The sequence below is a fragment of the Eurosta solidaginis genome, chromosome 5, assembly GCF_040869045.1.
Source record: "Eurosta solidaginis isolate ZX-2024a chromosome 5, ASM4086904v1, whole genome shotgun sequence".
NCBI classification, from domain to species: domain Eukaryota; kingdom Metazoa; phylum Arthropoda; class Insecta; order Diptera; family Tephritidae; genus Eurosta; species Eurosta solidaginis.
Window position 1 is genome coordinate 241,556,278 of NC_090323.1, and position 19,970 is coordinate 241,576,247.

Genomic DNA, 19,970 nt, shown 5'->3' on the forward strand with positions numbered 1-19,970 from the left:
TTATCTAAATATTAGAATCTTGCTTTCGATAACAAAGGTTCTCGAGGAGCTAACAGTCAACGTGTTATCATTATGTTATCGAAAAGTTATCGATTTTTTTATCGAAAATTGTCAATTTTTTATAGAAAAGTTGAAGATATATTATAAAAAAGTTATCGATTTGTTATCGAAAAGTCATAAGGGTGTCACAAATTCGTTTTAATATTTTTAAACTCAGCGTGCTTTGCACACAGAGTATATTAACTTTGATTGGATAACGGTTGGTTGTACAGGTATAAAGGAATCGAGATAGATATAGACTTCCATATATCAAAATCATCAGTATCGAAAAAAAATTTGATTGAGCCATGTCTGTCCGTCCGTCCGTCCGGCCGTTAACACGTATCTTCACCAAATTTGGTACACGAGCTTATCTGGACCCAGAATAGATTGGTATTGAAAATGAGCGTAATCGGATGGTAACCACGCCCACTTTTTATATATATAACATTTTGGAAAACACAAAAAACCTGATTATTTAGTAAATAATACACCTAGAATGTTAAAATTTGAAGTGTGGGCTGATATTGAGACACTTGATTAAATTAAATTTAAAAAAAATGTTTAAATGGGCGTGACACCGCCCACTTCTGATAAAATCAATTTTACAAATATTATTAATCATAAATCAAAAATGGTTAAACCTATCGTAACAAAATTCGGCAGAGAGGTTGCCTTTACTACAAGGAATGTTTTGAAGAAAAATTAACGAAATCGGCTAAAGACCACGCCCACTTTTATATAAACGATTTTTAAAAGGGTCATGGACGAATAAAATAAGCTATATCTTTGGGAAAAAGATCTTTATATCAATGGTATTTCATTTCCCAAGTGGATTTATAACAATAAATAGGAAAAATTTCAAATTTAAAAAAATGGGCATGGCACCGCCCCTTTTATGACTAAGCAATTGTCTATGTTTCGGCAGTCATAACTCGAAGAAAAATTAACGGATCGTAATAAAATTGTGTACACATATTTTCCTTATAGCAGAAAATATTTCTAGAAAAAATGGACGGCATCGGTTAAAGACCACGGCAACTTAGATATAAAACAAGTTTAAAAGAGTCGTAGACTAGAATAATAAGCTATAACTTAGCAAAAAATAGTTTTGAATCAATTATATTTCACTTATCAAGTTTGAGGAGGAAATGGGGAGACATTTTTTTTAAACGGGAGGTGCCACGTGTTATGTAGAAAAAGATTTTATCTGAAATGAAATGTACAATTGAAGCTCACGCTGAGTATATAATGTTCGGTTACACCCGAACTTAGACACCTTTACTTGTTTGTTTTAAAATCGTTAACACATCTGCAGTCCGTCGATATCAAGTCGGAAGGAAACCTATAAGATAACAAACCTATAAATCGACGTTAATTTCACATTTTACAATAAGCCGGTAGCAAAACAATAGCTGGTCGGCATGAGTTTTTATCGATAAGAAGCCGACGAAGCTCGTCACAAATAGTCCGAAATTATTTTCTTCTGGTAAAGTTATCACTCCTGTGGTGAAGTTAAACCTTGGAAAATTCAAGTGAGCAGAGAAACTTTAGGTTTCTATATGTGCACATATCAAACTTCACGAGTACTTGGTATTCACGTCATTTTTCTTTTTAATTTTGTTGAATCTCTTATCATTTGCGACGCGCTGAATATATATATAAGGGACTCACCGAAATTTAAATTACATATCATGTCATCCTTAAGCCTTTGCCCCAAACATCAAAATCCATAGAATTTTTGTGCGGCAAAACGAAGTAGTTGATGAAGTCGCCATTCAAATAGGCAATTGTTAAAGGCTCTTGTACGGTGATGGAGGTCTTGATTACAAAATTATGTGAAAATAATGATAATTTTAGAATACATGCACGTTAGCCTTCAAACGGTTAAAACATTAGATGCTTGCTGCACAAATATGATGTTGCGGTATTTTGGCACAATAGCTATCTTCGGCGAACCCATACCTTTGAACATGTAAAAATTGACATCAGTCAATGATTAGTCTGGGTTCAACGAAGCAATCACTAATGCCTACTTCGATGTCTTTGAATGAGTTGAATTGCGCACTTTTTTGGGAGCCCGTTCTATAGACAGACATCTTGAAAGGATGGGCTCCTCTCTGTTTTTCATAAAGAAAAGAATAATCGATCAGTCCCTTTTTTGCGTTGAAATCATACAGAAAATATTTATTATCGCCGATCTCTGATAAATATAATGCATACGATGTATGCAAACATAAATAAAAACGCAATTTTAATAAACACCGAGAGTAATTGCTTAAATTAGTGCGCTAACGAAACGAATTTTGAGTGCTTTGGAGCGCGACTTGGGGATCAGACAAGCTCATCAAACCATTGGGGCGAATTAAATTGATGACTTGAGGCAAGCAAATGAACCTGAACAAACTAAACAAGAAGACATAAAACAAAACAAAAAATTTAATAACAAAATAACAAAACTATTTTAGAAAATCGTAAAACAAATGCAGCACACCAAAGCAACAACAAATTGTTAGAACAATGAACTAACTAAAATACGACTAAAAGCAATTGAGTGCAAGTAATAAATACAAAAAAAAAACTACAAAAAAAAAAACGCACAACATGCACAAATACAAATGAAGTAAGAAAATACTTGTAATATAATTTTTATTTCACAAGTTAGCGCTGCGGAGGCGTTTTGTGCGTTGCAGGTGGGGCGGCGTTGAAGCGGGCGTTGTGGTTGCTTGGCGACTCGCTTGGCAAACAGGAAATGAAATTTTAAAGAAAATTTATTGCACTTACTTTAATTGAGTAACGACTTTAATTTTTATATTTCACATAACAAGCGCGTAAATTTTGTATAATGCACTTAAGGCAAAAATGTGGGTGAAAGTTGAAAGTGAGTTGAGGTACGGGCGTTGCTAATTACAAAAATATTTGCACATATTTACTAATGCAAATATGTATACAACTTTGCAATGTTGAAAGTTAATAACTAAAAATTATAGCTACTTTGAAATATTTTAGCAAGAATCTGAGAGAAGTTTTTTAATACTTTTTCGAAGTTTTTCTGCCTACCTAAGTGCTTAATTGAACACAAATTTACAATGGGAGTATTCTAAAGTGACGGGTGGGACATTTTCACACGATTTTGTTTTAAACTTTAAGTGATTTCTCTTTAGTTAATAATTTATAAGGTATTTTATTTTAAGATTTGTTTGATACGAAATGAGTAAAATGCAACACTTTGATGTGTAATTTACAATAAAAAGTGGCAGTTTTCCAATAGTGACGATGGGACCATAGAATCACCACTTCTGTTGATGAATTTACTTTAGAAATAAAGTGGTTTTGGCGAAATAAAGTGGTCCTGGCCCTTTTACGTATTTTAAAAATACTGCTTTCTAAACGGCTCTTTTTCAAAATTAACAAGTTGAGGCATTGATCAACCAAACGGCAACGCGTTCACCTCTTGAGTGCATCATTACATGTGAATTTTTCATAATATTTGCATAAGGGTGGTGCTTATAAATCAATTAAGTGATTTTCCCAGTTTCACCTCCCCATAGGGTAACTGCATGGTCAAAAATATCACATAACAAGTAAAGGTGTCTAAGTTCGTGTGTAACCGGACATTATATACCCAGCGTGAGCTTCAATTGTACATTTCATTTCAGATAAATTACTTTTCTACATAACACGTGGCACCACCTGTTTAAAAAAAATGTCTCCCCATTTCCTCTTACAATAAAACTTGATAAGTGAAATATCATTGATTCAAAACTATTTTTTGCTAAGTTACAGCTTCTTACTCTAGTCTATGACCCTTTTAAACTTGTTTTATATCTAAGTTGCCGTGGTTTTTAACCGATCCCGTCAATTTTTATTACAAATATTTTCTAAAAATAAAAATGTAAGGCGCGATAACCTCCGAAGAGATTTTAGGCCGAGCTTCTCTTCCAATTTGCGTCGTGCTCCTTTTTTAATTTTTCCTACAAATTGGCCGGACGGGACCGACTTGTTTTATGCGGACTCCGAACGGCATCTGCGAGGCAGATGAGTTTTCACTGAGAGCTTTTCAAAGCAGAAATACACCCGGAGGGCTTGCCAAACACTGCCGAGGGGCGATACCGCTTAGAAAAAATTTCATCTAATTGAAAAAACCTGATTTCTCTCAGAGCATTCGGTGTGGTCGGCGGAGCACGCTACCATCACACCACGGTGGCCGCCAAATATTTTCTGCTATAAGGAAAATATGTGTACAAAATTTCAATACGATATGTTAATTTTTCTTCGAGTTATGGCTCCCGAAACATAGAAAATTGCTTAGTCATAAAAGGGTCGGTGCCACGCCAATTTTTTAAAATTTGGAGTTTTCCTATTTACTGTTAGAAATACACTTGGGAAATGAAATACCATTGTTATAAAACTCTTTTTTGCTAAGATATAGCTTATTTTATTCATCCACGATCCTTTTAAAAATCTTTTATATAAAAGTGGGCGTCGGCCTTAACTGATTTCGTTAATTTTTCTCCAATGCATTCCTTATAGTAAAGGCAACCTCTCTGTCGAATTTTGTTACGACAGGTTTAATGATTTCTGATTTATGATTAATAATATTTGTAAAATTGATTTTATCTGAAGTGGGCGGTGTACGCCCATTTTAAAAAATTTTTTCGAAATTTATATTAAGAGTCTCAATATCAGTCCATGCGTCAAATTTCAACATTCTAGGTGTATTATTTACTAAATAATCAGGTTTTTTGTGTTTTCCAAAATGTTATATATATAAAAAGTGGGCGTGGTTATCATCCGATTTCGCTCATTTACAATACTAATCTATTCTGGGTCCAAATAAGCACGTGTACCAAATTTGGTGAAGATATCTCAATATTGACTCAAGTTATCGTGTTAACGGGCGGACGGGCGGACATGGCTCAATCAAATTTTGTTTCGATACTGATGACTTTGATATATGGAAGTCTATATCTATCTCGATTCCTTTATACCTGTACAACCAACCGTTACCCAATCAAAGTTAATATACTCTGTGTGCAAAGCACTCTGAGTATAAAAATTTTAATTAAATCAAAGTTAATATTTCTCTATGTAGACTCAAAAACTAGAACAAAATTTGTTGATTTCTATTACCCAATATCGATAATATTATAGCTAGGATATTAGATATAAATTTTTGTCCCTAATATAAACAATTAAGTGATGTTGCAAAGTGATTAAAGCTCAGGTTTTAATATATTGAGCCTTCATAGGGTGATCTGAACTTGGCCTTGACTGTTATCAACCATAACCAATGTTTATATGTGATATCGCCAACTATAGTATTATCTTCCAATCGGAACCAAAACTGATATTTCATACTTTTGAGCTATATATTACCATCTAAAGGGATGAGACTAGAAACACTCGTTTATTTGATTTATAAGGATCACCCTAATGTGTACGCATAAGCTCATATGTTTCATTGACACTCAATTCTGTCGGTATACCTAAATACTTAAGTATATAACATGCATTTCCTTTGCTTAGGTTATTGCTAAATTTCCTTTTATTGTGTGGTGACTCACTTTACGCTGCATAAAATTTGCATATTTACATGTATTACTGTCTATTTTCTTGATGGTGCGCCCTCTTTCGGCACGCTCGCCTTGCGGGCAAATAGTTAGCACATTTCACTTCACATGTAAATTCTCCACTTAGCACAAACTAAAGTAATGAGACTATAGGCAACTAAGCTATGGCGTATATTAAGCTTCACGACTCGAGTATCCATCAAAAACTTCACTACATACATATATATATATATATATATATATATATACATATAACCCATTCCAAGGAAGAGGGTGTCAACATTACAACATGGATTTAAAGTTTTTTATTCTTAAACTGTTAGGCCAAATAAAAACAATAAAAATTTAAATAAATTTAGTTTCTTACATTGCTTGTAAGCACTGTTACGAAAGAGAGGAGGCTTATAATATACTCGCAGTAGGTATGCCTGTCGTAAGAGGCGACTAGAATACCCAAATGATTTAAGGGGTTGTGTATCGCAATTTATAGCTTCTCCAACCTCACCTACCCATGGCGATATCAAATCGTGCCCGAGACGGTCGGGTTTGTATCTTAATGATATTTGTTACCGGAACGTATCGGATCTATATCCGGCAAAGGACCATCAACATCGATAACAATATCGAAAACCTTCGGGAAATGTCTTTATCGCCATAACAACAACAACAAAGAAGTTTACTAACCAAGTTAACTATTTCTATCCGGGGTGATTACATCGGCTCCAGCTACTGGTTCTTGGTATGTAATTTTCTGAACAAAACGTTTGCAGTAATATTGAATGTGTTTAACGTACCACGAGATTGTCTCAAGTTTTTACTAACTATACAAGAGGTGAGGTAATTCCAACTTATTGTTCTTGGAATGTTGCCCCTACAAAAAATTTGGTAGCATTTTCCACCTTCTCCTGCAAAATTTTATTTTTTGTTCATTACGCTAAAGTTGCTGGTATGGCTCGATATTATTAAATTGTAGTTTGCCATTTCGCAGTTCAGTATGACAGGTGGGACATGACTTTGTGACGGGTGTGACACAGTTTGATTAAAGCAGACCCTGCTTTAGATAAAATTACATAAATCTCGGGATTAATTTTACTCAGCCCAGCGTTGAGATGATGTTAGCATCTTTAACATAATTTTACTATTCCGTCATCTGATCTACATTTTGTGAGATTACCGTCATGGAATGAGCCATAAAGGTACATGTACGTTTATTAGGTTGGTCAATCTAGATTTACCCTTTTCATTGCAGTATTCCGACTTATTGATAAAATTGGGTATGTTTAAAAAGTCCTATCAAAACATTTTTAAAACATACCTTCAAAATTCAAGTTTTTCTAAGTAAAAGTTAAAGTAGATGTGCTAAAAAATCAGCTTTGGTTTATTCTTCCCCACAAAAGTTTAAAATTCTAGTTATTGTTTTACTACGAAAAGTATTTCAACAATTCTAAAAGTAATTACATTTAAGTTGAAATTTGTTTACAACCATTGCGTAAATGTATTTATAGCATGGCGGAACGATACAAGGTGGCAGCATGGGACAGCTGATTATACACTTTTTTATTTCATTTGATACATCAACTTACCGCGCAATACGATTTTGACATTTGTCCATCGAATTTACAAAAACAAAGTACATGGAATTTGTATTTATGTTTGTAGGTATGTCACCATGCTGCCACCTTGTATCGTTCCGCCATGATTTATAGTTAGTTAAGTACTCTATTCTTTTTGTTCGAAGTTTTTGTTTATTTATATTCTACTTTTTTCGTTTTCTTCGCGTCGGTCGCTGCCACTCACTTTGCAATAATTTTTATCATTTTGATATATTGACGCGCGAAACGAAAAGTACATTTGGGCGCATTGCCTTGGCGAAAATTAACACACATATGATCATATGTATTTAATTAGCGAGCTTTGCTCATATTGCTTTATACAATGGTTTTTGTAATTGATATTAGAGAAAAATTGTAAGTTTACAAACGGCGATGGTTACTAGGACATGTTTCTGAATTTCACTTCTTCATCAGCTAGCTTTTCGGGAGCTGAGCGTTGGTTATGTATGTTGGAGACTCGAGTTCAACGCTCAGCTCCCGAAAAGCTAGCTGATGAAGAAGTGAAATTCAGAAACATGTCCTAGTAACCATCGCCGTTTGTAAACTTACAATTTTTCTCTAATATCAATTACATTAACACACATATGTTAAATTAAATAACGACTTTTATGTATACCCAGCAGTGAAATATACATTCGTGGAAAAAACGTATTTTTTTTTTGCCCGTTAGACCCAGGCTAAGCAGCGAAAATTTAAGCTATAGAGAAGCCCCAACGACAAACAGAATCGGGAAATGTAAAACTAGCGATAGACATTGCACCACATTAACTGCTTGAAGATTATAAAAATTCACAGATTTTTAATTATAATTTCACGAAAAAAACTTGATACAAGAGTAACAAACTAGTTAAAACGTGGTTATTATATTCAAAAGAAAAGTGTTTTTCTCGTAATAATAGGCGAATTTCAAGTTCCTCTGTGGTGAATAACCTACCTGCAATTTGATGGTTTACTATTTCCTATTATTCGTTCTTTTTTAATTATTTTAATTTCTTTAATTTTCGGTCCATGATAATGTATCTATTTATATTATTTAAGATATTTATTCATACTTTAATCGCTTTAACCGCGACTTGTCCCACCTTCTTTGCCAGCAGCGTAATTTGTTGCAACAAAGATGGCTGACTGGATGCTGCCACAAATGAGCAAACTGCATGTGATAGTGTCTATGTTTGCTAAGTGTATAAAAAACGTTTTTGCACATAAACATTTTGTATGTATTTATAAATAAAATCAAGATAATAGAGTATAAAAAACAGCTATAAAATAATAAAGATTCTTAGAAGATAGTTTTATTAAGATGCGACCTAGATTTTAAAGCTTTGTCACAAATTGAAATATCATCAGATTAATTTATAAAGACCCAAACAAAAAAATGAAAACTTTTATAGGTGAAGCAAAAAACATTTTGTTTTCACTTTAAAAAGGTGCGGATATGGCTTTTTTAAAGTGGCATGACTCCGTTGTTATTTTCGTTGAGGATATATTTGAATATATTGTTGGGAATATTAAGAATTTCCCATTACTCCTTGTCTTCTGTTATCGTTCGTTTCACTGAACTCCTCAATAAATAATCTTAAATGTTGTGCATGCGAAATTCTTTTTATTTAAAATACTACTATAGTAGTAGAACTTTACAGGTTAATGTACTCGCGTATTTCACTTTTAACATTTTAAAATCAAGCACCATGACTATTCCTTAGATTGCGATGCTTTTACACACTCATTTGCCCCGTTCGCCTATTTCTCACAGGATGTAAACATTTCGTGAACAGCCTTCTCGTTTAGTTGCTTATTCACCGTTTTCGCATCTCGTATTCGCTGTTGTCTTCTATGCACATATATGTGAGAGTTATGATGTCTGCGCTCTTTGTTGCTGTGTACATGTTTTTGTGCTGTTGTCTATGCTTTTAGCTGATGTATACATGAGTGTGTAGCTCATCTGCTAACATTGCTGTTGTAGTTGTGCAACATTAATTTACTATCAGCATAGTGATGTATCGAAACTGCTAACATTCGGTACAATATTAATTTGTGTTTGTTAATATGTAAATACTCTTTATTAATAACATTTTTTCTTCTTTTTCAGGTAAGTCTTCAAATAAACTAAATTTAAATAATATATTTGGGAGGTAAGTAAAAAAATTGAATTTGTCTATGTAATGAAGATATATTCCACAATCCACTCGCTAGTTAGGACACACGTTCTGTGAGCGAAAACCAGGGGCCGAAGCTTTAAATACGATCCGTGAGCTAAACCCGCTTTTGAAATCACATTAGCTCCGAAATGGTATATCGGATTAATGAAATTAGTAAACTAGGGGCAACACGTACTCAATAGATCCATAGAATATTATAATTTTTTTCAAATAGTGGGATAGGCTAATTTTTATCGATTAATTTCTATCCGTGATCGTATGTTACGATCCCATAGCAATTTTTGCATCACACTAGAGTGTTCATAAGTGGTTCATGAATCATGTTGTTTGGTGGATTCATAATTTAATACTGTTTTTATAAAAAGTTTAAACATTTATTGTGAATTAAAAGCTCGTTTCAATAACACGGAACGTAAGTCGATTATCAACTCGGAACTAGTCCAGTGTACTAAGTGGAAATGTTTTGCTTTATAATTTAACACTGATCAATTTTTTTTTTTTTTTTTTTTAAATAAATAAAGTTCCACTTATGTTGGTAATAAAGATACGGGTTTTTACACTAATTGTCGTCTTTACTATCCCTTATTAAGTTAGATCTTAACTGGCGTATAGCATCCTTTCAGATAGCTTCATTTTACATTTGCGCTTTTGCCAAAATAGGGCGATACACAATTTTTTCCTAAATATGCCAGAACCACGGCTAAAGAAAAGTTCGACTTCCGCTTCGACGGCTGAGCAGAAGATAACCCCATAAAAACTTATAAGTCTTCCAAAAAAATGCAAGAAGGATCTCATTCCTTCCTATTATGACTTAAGACAATTGTCTTATTGTGTTAAAACCTGGTCACTGCCTTAAACTTGCCCGCGTGTTTACTTTTTCCCGCACTTTATTCATTCGCCTTACAAATACTTTTCTGCTACATTTTTTGTGCATTTTATGAACTTATTTGTTGATTTCATTTGTGTTTTTCTTTTTTGCCTGATTTTTTGCAATTTAATTGCAATGCGAAATGTGTCAATTAAATTTGATTTGAATTTGATGATTGACAGTAATAGCTGTTCCGTTGAAATGGCGAGAATGACAGTTGGGTAATTTAATGATTTTACTGACAGTGACTTTACATAAAGTGGTCTAGAAAATAAATAAATAAAAGACAATTTTTTTATATATTCAATTTATTCACTCTTCCGCTGAAATGAACACGTGAACTTAACTAAGGTTATTAACCTACCTTGTAGTTTTAAGTGTGTGATTGCTATCTATAAAAATATAAAATAGTTGTGGCTTATATAAATACCTTGCAGCGAATTGCACTAGTTCCGAACTATCGCAGACGGTACTAGTTTTAATTGGGACCCCTCGCAATGCTTCCAAATGACACTTTTATCATTGTTATGTTCTACTAAACGGCAATTGACACCATTTAAAGGCCTTTTGAACACGTTCTGAACTGGTTCAGTTGTTAGTGGTTCTGAATTAGTTGCAGCCTTTGATTAATTTATTTGATTAGATCAGGCCTGCGGATTTCACCGCTGTTGGTAAAAGTGTGGCTATCGACTATCCCGATTCGATTAGCACCAGTTCAGTGATAGTAAACCTGTATTGCGAAACTGTTACTTTTCTACCATTTTTATTGATATCTGAAAGGTTGTTTTTGGTACAAATCTATAAGACTTTAGGGCCATTCATACTCTTCTGCTAATTTATCTACATTCACCTATGTATGTTCTTCCTACTCCCACACGCACTCTCTTCTTCGACTCAACTTTTACATTTCACACAGTACACTTCATCGCTCTGCACTCGGTAGGGCTAACACCTTCATTCTCATTCCTCATTGTTATTCTCTTCCGCATCCTCATCCTCATATTCTTCCACCTCCTTGTTTTCACCCTCATCCTCAGCCACATTCCCATCCTTATCCTTGCCCTCATCTCATCCTCATATTCATCCTCATTCTTATCCTCAATCACTTAGTTGACAATAAGAACTAGCGATTTTAAGCTTCAGTCAGAATACGGGCCATTGAGGCTAAAAGGCGGAAGTCTTTCATTTGGCTCGCTAGAGAGCTGGGTTGTTGTTTTTTCGTTCATCATAAACATAAATAAAAACCTAGTTAAAACTAATTGAATTTATAGAGAAAAATTATTGCTTTCAAACAAAGTTTCTCTTGACACAATCACACGAAGATAATTTGTTTAGTTTTCTTCGAGGCCAGCGATTCAATTATTTTTATTTTTTTTTCAATTTTGTATATAAAACCTTGGTAGACTTTCAGCTTTTGTTTGTGTACCAATTGAATATTTAATGCAAGTTTTCTTAGGCTGGTGAAAAAAAAGTTTGTTCCCATTCAGTGCTTTTTTTTCACGGAATTTGTTCTTGTTTTTCTCTTTTTTTAAGCTGCCGGAATAGTTAAAAGCGTATAAAGAATAATGACAGAAAATGAAATTAAACTGCAGATTAAACAAAGCAAAAATTAAAAACAAATATTAGCACAAGCAGAGGAGAAATAAATTCTTCGCTTACATACACATTTACAAATTTAAATACATATGTACATAAATATAACTGCATGTAAGTTTTAAGATTTCTTCGGAATATCTGTACCTACATAGAGAACAAACATATGGAAGGAACAAAAAGAAACGCGATGACTCAAGTATGCAGCAACAGCTGGAATTTGTTTACATGGTGATATGAGACAAAACAGTACGGGGAGGAGGAGGGGCGGTTGACTATGGTTCTCATGTTCCAATCAGTGAAGGTCACTAGACCTCTTTAATGCTTCAGTGCACTGTGTACAATTGTAACTTGTAAAATGGTAATTCAGGTATTCTCAATAGTTTCGACATGATACATGATCAGACAATCAGCTATGGAGGCCTTCATAACGAGCACAACCTGATTAATCTACATATAACGTGAGCTACATGCCGGATCAATGGAGCACTAGTCCGGTACTGTCGTGTGTTAGATACGAGTACTTTCTGTTAAGGCAACCGTTAAAAATTCGAAGATTTTTCACTCTTGTTCAAGGTCTGGTTACGACCCTGCATTAAGCTATATACTAACATCTTTATATTGCTTCTTCTCTCCATCTTTATGCTTCCTTCAGTGACTTCGTTGCCGCCATTGGCGTCGTTGTAATACCCATGGCCGTTGTTCTAGCTGTTGCTGTGGATGCTGTTGTTTTTATTTCATACATACTATACATTTCTTGTCTTTGTTGAATTTCGCTGTGAATTTTAATAAACGAATGTCAATATTTACATAACATAAAAAAACGAATAAACGCAAGAAAACAAAATGCAAACACAGCACCATAACATAGCCCCACAGCGCGATTTGCTCGTCGTCTCAACTTCTTTCTTAGTAATGGGGACCCAACGCAAAGTTTACTGTAGTAAAAAAACAAAATAATGTTAGAGCAACACTAAAAAATACAAAACAGGACACATTTTACATAAAATGCATTGTAGTTTAAAAATGTAATGGTCAAAATATTATGAGTGCACACATATATATGTATGTATGTATCTGAGTCAACACATGTTCATATAGGTGCAGGGTTACTCGAAAAAGTCCTGAATGGTCAGTGGGATAGCACATCATTTGAAGTCTGAACAGCGTACAGGGTATACGACGTCTTGTTGCCAAATCAGTTTTGAAAAAGAAGTGACAGTGAGAGTGAGTGTACTTTCGCGGAAGAAGTGATAGAATTACATCGATCCTGGAAGCACATTTTTTCCGCAAACAGTACACGCTGATTTCCAATACACCATAAAATCTTAAGAAACCTAAACGCTTTTTCAGCTCTGCAAATATAAGGAAGTATATGGAGCATTCGAAACGAAAAAATACTTTCCAGGTTCCCAAGGTATAAGGTCTTAGGTTCACGGAAAAACTTCTAAAAATCATTGTGGAGGTGTGGCTAACTCTTTACTGTTACCCTCTTATAACACTGTACAAAAGCATTTTTATTGTGGGCCTGAACTTTGGCATTTTGAGGCAGTTCAATTGCGTATCCTGTCCTCACGCAGTGCCTTCCACTGATACTTTTAATAGGTGATGACCACCGCCAGAACCTTGTAACGCTTTCTTAACTGTCCCAGTCGTAAGTGGCTCTGAGTTAGTCGCTACTTTTATGCTTTATTTATATACAAATATCTGAGCCATGGGCGCCGTTGATACAAGTTTGACTGCCCCCAGCTAGCACGAGTTCGGAGATGGTCATGAAACCTCTAGTGGGGAACTACAACTTTATGTGTATGTTTCATATTTTTTCTGCAGGAATTATGGAACAACCTCGAAATGTGCAGTTAGGATATATTAAAAAAAAATGTTCTAGACATAATTTTGTAGGTAGGCTTGACTGGGCTTCGTGGGAGGAAATGGAATTGGAGTTTCTAATAATTTTTGAGACTTTAATTAATTCGCATTTCCTGTACAAAGCAACAATACTGAGGCGATTTACCTTCGCAGAGATTTAGGGCTAGCTTCTCTTCCAACTCGCGTCTTGCTCCCTTTTAATGTTTCCTACAAATTAGCGGGACGGGACCATGTCATATGCCGACTCCGAACGATAGCTGCAAGGCAGATAAAAGTTCACTGAGAAGCTTTTTAGGGCAGAAATACAATCGGAATGTTTGCCAAACCACTCCTGAGGGACGACTCAGCTTAGAACAATTTTTTCTAATTGAAAAAACGTATTTTTAAATTTGAATGTTGCTTTTCCCGGGACTTGAACCCAGGGCCATCGGTGAAGTAGGCGGAGCACGTTACCACTACATCACGGCGGCCCTTAGTACGGTGGTGATTAAAAATGCTTTTTCATATTTTAGTTCTCGTTCCTCTTGTTTCACATTTTTTGAGCGTTTAATTTTATTTTTTTCGGATATAGTTTTCAACTAAACTGAGCAGTAGAATTGTTTCAATACGAAACCGAAGGTTTATTTTAAATCAAAACCCCAAAAGTTTATACTTAGGTACTGCTGAGAATATAAAAGTTCTTTCTGAAAAGTACAGCAAGTCATAGATTCTGGCTCATTTTTTAACACGCTTTTATTAGCTTGGCCTGTATGTAACGGAATTTTTGAGCTCAAGTTTCACCAGTTTCTAGAAGTCTGATTAATTTGAAACTTTGCATACATATAAAGGACCGATGACAATGCATTAATGTGGTGGTGTGGTGACATAAGGTCAACGGCCATTAGGTCAAATGGCCATATTACCACTTTGAATGGCCATAAGTTTTATTGAAACTTTGCACACGTATCAAGACTTGATAAAAATGCATTAATGTGGTGGTGCGGTGACATAAGGTCAACGGTCATAAGGTCAATTGGCGTTATTACCACTTTGAATGGCCATATGTTTGACTAAAACTTTGCACACGTATCAAGGCTCGATAACAATGCATTAATGTGATGGTGTGGTGACATAAGGTCAACGTCCATAAGGTCAATTGGCCTTACTACCACTTTGAATGGCCATAAGTTTGATTGAAACTTTGCACACGTATCACGGCTCGATGACAATGCATTAATGTGATGGTGTGGTGACATAAGGTCAACAGCCATAAGGTCAATTGGCCTTATTACCACTTTGAATGGCCATAAGTTTTATTGAAACTTTGCACACGTATCAAGGCTCGATGACAATGCATTAATGTGATAGTGTGGTGACATAAGGTCAACGGCCATAAGGTCAATTGGCCTTATTACCACTTTGAAAGGCCATACGTTTGATTAAAACTTTGCACACGTATCAAGGCTCGGTGACAATGCATTAATGTGATGGTGTGGTGACACAAGGTCAACGGCCGTAAGGTCAGTTGGCCTTATTACCACTTTGAATGGCCATAAGTTTGATTGAAACTTTGCACACGTATCAAGGCTCGATGACAATGCAATAATGTGATGGTGGGGTGAAATAAGGTTAACGGACATAAAGTCAGTTGAACTTATAACCACCCCAAATGACCATAGATTTGAAGCCTTGCACATAATGCGAAAAACGCATTCCTTTATTCATGATAGAAGTGGATGCATGGCACATCTACGAAAGAGCATACTGGAGCCCTTTTTAACAAGTTTTTATTAGCTCGGCCTGTATCTATCTATGTATCTATGTATCCATGTATGTATGTAACGGAATCTGGATTGGAGCCGAGAGCACCGGTAATGCAGAGCTCCGAACTCCGAACTCCGTTGCACCTTTTGAAGAGTTTTAAGATAGGTATTTTTAGCTAGTGCAGGCCACCAAACCAAGGCACCATAAAGAAGAATCGGGCGCACAAGGGCTGTGTAAATCAAGTAGGTCACCTTAGGGGAGAATCCCCAGGAGGTGCCAATTGCCCCCTTTCAGGTGAACAGCTCTGCTTCACAGTAAAAAGCGTGGGGTGCTTGATATTGAATGTTACAGTCATTCTATTGGCAACTATCTGAGAGGAAAGATATGAAATGTAGTCAAATGCACTCCACGCTTTTTCATCTGAATTAAATTATTCTGTTAATAACTTAAATTTTACTATAATTTTATTTTGAGGTGATTGACTATAAATGATTGTTTGACCTTCTACAACTGTTATATAAACTCTTTTTAATTGAAAATTGTTTTCTATTTTTTAGTTCGGTTAGCTATAAAAGCGTGTTTTTTTAGTTTTTTTAAACTATTATTTATTTCTTCTTCTTCTTGTATCCGATACGTTCCGTACAAAGACCATTAAGATATAAGCTCGACCATTAAGCAACAAATTTATATGACGAATTGAACCTTCTTGGGTATCCCTTCTTTTGTGAGAACTGGGGATCTCGACAACTTCGCCTATTAAATAAATACAATTTGCATTCAGATCACTTCGATTCGAAGCCTGCCGACGAACCGCACAATATTAATTTTTTTTTTTTTTTTTGTATATATAAGTGTAGACTTCGCTGGTTTGAAATTGAAACCAAGTGTTGTGCATTTATTTTTACGAAAACACCTATCATCAAGTTTTAGACCATATTTGGTAAATCAATTGTAAATTTAAAAGGCACATAGAGGATAATTTTTATTGAAGTTTTTCAATATGTGTCAAGGTCTTTCATCTACAATTGGAATAAAGTCCAAACAATGGTCCTCAAATTGTTACATGGCGCCTCAGAGACGAATCGCTAGTGTATTTTCACTATATTAAACTACGGAAACATATCATTTGAGTTCGCCTTTCTGTTTGACATAAAGTAAAAAACGTAAAGACCAAACGAAAATAATAGAGACTACCATTATGTGACGAAATCGCTTGGAGGCGAATCATCCGTCTGAGCTCTCGTTCGCAATACAGAATGAAGAAAATAAAAACTTCCGATTTTAGTCACCCTATGCACCGAGGTCAAACGAAGTTTAATTTTATACCCAATTACTTGGGAAACATGATACAGCTTCTGCAATCCCTAGTAATGTGCAAAACTTCTTGATTGTGCACCTAGAAATAAAAAGCAACATAAAACTCTCTAAATTGCCATTTAAAAATTTGTTGTTGCTCCAACAATGTTTCGCGCTGAATAAACATTTCGCGCCATTTTTTAACAAGGCGTTGGGTGAAGGGCAAAAAATATATGCAAATACTAGAATATTCACATCGCCTTACATACATACATATATGCACATACGTATGCATATAACTTTGCATACTATTCCAATCGCAATCATTTAATTACAATAAAATCTTGAAGTAAACAAGCGAATGTACTTTCAGTAGCAAAAAAACGTTTAGAACTTGAAATAACAGTTGTTGTAATAACAACAAAAATGAAAAGCAACAAATATGAGAGCAAATTTATGTATGTAAATAAAAAAAAAAAACCGTCGCCCGGAAAAATTGATGTCGTATGTTGCATTAAAAGACTTTTGGGAAAACGGGTTTGAAGTTTGTAATTGTATTTCTCCAAAACGCCTCATTAGATTTTCTCCAAAGTCTGGGAAAATACTACTAGGCCACGAAATTCTTAAATTTTTTTAGTTCTGTTATATATTGTTAATTATTTTAGAATTTATAAAGGATTTTCTTCAGTAAAATTTTGTCGTATGTTATATTTAGCAACAGTCTTGCAGCAATGTGTATAACGTACGACAAAATGTGCTCTCAATTTCAACCAAATTAAAGATTTTTTAAGTTAGTGAAATATTGTATTTTATTTCTCATAAAAGTAAATAAATTAATTCACAGCAAGTAAAAGCACAGTAGAATGAACATCTTTCCAAAAAAAGTTAAATTCTGTTTAAAAAAAACCTAAATGTACGAGTATCATAACTAAACAACTTAAACAAATAAATAAACATAACAATTCAGTTTCTAAACAAAACTAAAGTAAACAAACAATTAAACAAATAAATAAATAATAATAGACAAAGCGATAAGTAGCTTAAAATTTAAGTAAAGCTTGATAAAAGTCTTTATCTTCCTGGTTTTCCAGGAATGAGATGGCACTTGTTAAGTCTTTTTTTTTATTTTCATCAAGTGCTTTTTTCGGCACAAGACAAAAGGGTTTCTCCCAAATGGTTATGGATTTTGAAAATCTATTTTTTTTTGAATATTTGTAAACGAATAATTTGCATGTTCAAGAGAAATTTTCGTTCCAATTTTGAACAAATCATTTCCAGAATATAGTAGAGATTTGCATTTAAAAAATTGTACATCTTTAAAATTCATATTTTCCGATTTTATAGAATAGCACTTAAAGTCATTATCAGTCATTTGTAACAAACGGAGTTTTGTATTTGGAAAGTTTGTATTTTTAAGCAGTCTTAATAATATAAGTTGACTAGGAATTTCGACGTTTCGTAAGTATTTCTCAATTACGCTGTGAACACAATCAACCAGTTGTAAGCAAGAATGCCCTGGCTCACTGAATTTTTGCTTAATTTCTATAATATGTGGATGATCGTGTAAGAATTGTAGCAAAGCAGTCGCAGTTATACGATTCCTGTTTTGCGGAACGCACGAGTCACTCCATAATATAATGGTATTAATATTTGGATGCTCTTCTAAAATTTTATTCAATATTTTAATTAACGCACTGGCAATGTCGTTTCCGCTTCGTCCGCTCAAAGTTTCGTTCCAAAGGGCGCAGTATGTTACTTTTTCGCATCCAGGTAGTATAAACGTACCAGTAAGGTTAAATACAGACAACTTTCTTTTATAGTAAAAGCTTGAAGCAAATAATTTCGGAAGTGAAAATATATTTTGTAGATCATACACTAAAACCGCAGTATTTTTGTCAATAATCTTGAGATCGGCATCATGTTCAGCTATTGTAAATCTTTTTTCATTTAAATGTTTCTCATACAGTTGAACAGAAGCTACCGTTTGTTTAGCATTATTTACTTTAAAGAGACTACATTTGTCGCAAACATCCTTACGTGGTGTATAAAACCCTAAGTTGAACTTTGTGTTAAAAACCTGCCTGTAAATATCTAAACTGACTGGGTTATTGAGCGAAATTTTATAGAGATCTTACATTTTTTGGATGCTTAAATTGGCCTCCAAATATTTTCTTGAGGTGGAGGATCTACAGTAATGTGATTCGACTGTTGGGAAGCTCAAAATATTATTCTTTACTTCCTCTATTCGACTTTCTTCGGTACGTTTTCTCCCACGATGATGTAGTTTAGACAAAGATTCCTTCGTGTCTACTGCATAATGTTTGCGAAAAAAGTAGTAGATGACTCGTTCGGATATTGATAAGGTGTTTAAGAAAAATCTTTTGCAAACCTGTACAGTTTTGGTACATGATTTCAAATAGAATTTAAAGCTGTTCTTTTTTTTTGGATCATCCTGCCTTTTGGTCTCACATCGTCTGCGTTTAACTTCCTCCTGTTTCACAAAATTAGCATAAAAGGTCTGTTTCTCTGTAGGACTTAGGCTCCAGAAATGGTCGAGTATAAGTTGCCTTTCCTCTGTAGATATATTTCTTGTACATGTATAAAAACAAGATCGAGAACATGCTTGACCAAGAGTTTTGCCAGGCATTTGTTTGCCTTTGTTGCTTACATATGGTAAGCCTCGATTGCGAAGATTTTTTCTCACATTTTGTTTCCAAAGTTCGGGATTTCGCTCACGTTTCCTAGTTACTGGAGACTCGCTGTAATCTGAAGATAAATATTGATAGATTAACTAAAATAAGAAAAGGCGCATACATACAAGAATTGCTGGCATGGGACGGCAAATTTCGAAGTTGGCTGCCAACATGGTTTGGTGTTGAATCGATTGTCGGGGCAATAGATTCATAATAATGCGTTATTGCAGACTTTTTCGGAGTATTTGGAATGTAGTTCGGATCTTTCTGATCATCATCTGGTGAAAAATCACTATCGCTATCGCTTAGTATTTCACGTTCCATACTGTAATAATATTAAATCGTTTTCAATTAATTGCATTGCATATTTTTGAATTTATACTTACTCATTAATTTCCGGCGGCAAAAGTGGCGCAGGTGATTCGTCCGTACTCGCCGACATCGTAATCGATACTAAATATTGTGCGATCATGCGGTTTTGTATGTCACATAAGACAAAATGTTACCACTCTTCTGTAAAGGTT

The 19,970-nt window shown here is 34.5% G+C and overlaps 1 protein-coding gene and 1 long non-coding RNA gene across 6 annotated transcripts in view; both read left to right on the forward strand.

Moving 5' to 3' along the window:
- Positions 1–19,970, forward strand: part of Tet (Ten-Eleven Translocation (TET) family protein) — an 841,485-nt gene that overhangs the window by 648,340 nt on the left and 173,175 nt on the right. The gene's annotated exons all lie outside the window — the stretch shown is intronic.
- LOC137252957 (uncharacterized) overlaps positions 1–19,970 on the forward strand; it is a 123,290-nt gene that overhangs the window by 65,576 nt on the left and 37,744 nt on the right. Inside the window, exon 3 of one of the 2 annotated variants that reach the window (XR_010953688.1) lies at positions 9,315–9,518. The exons of the other annotated variant lie outside the window; for it this stretch is intronic. This is a non-coding gene — a long non-coding RNA (uncharacterized lncRNA). Of the gene's footprint in view, positions 1–9,314; positions 9,519–19,970 lie in introns of those variants that run through there. 2 annotated transcript variants of the gene reach the window in all.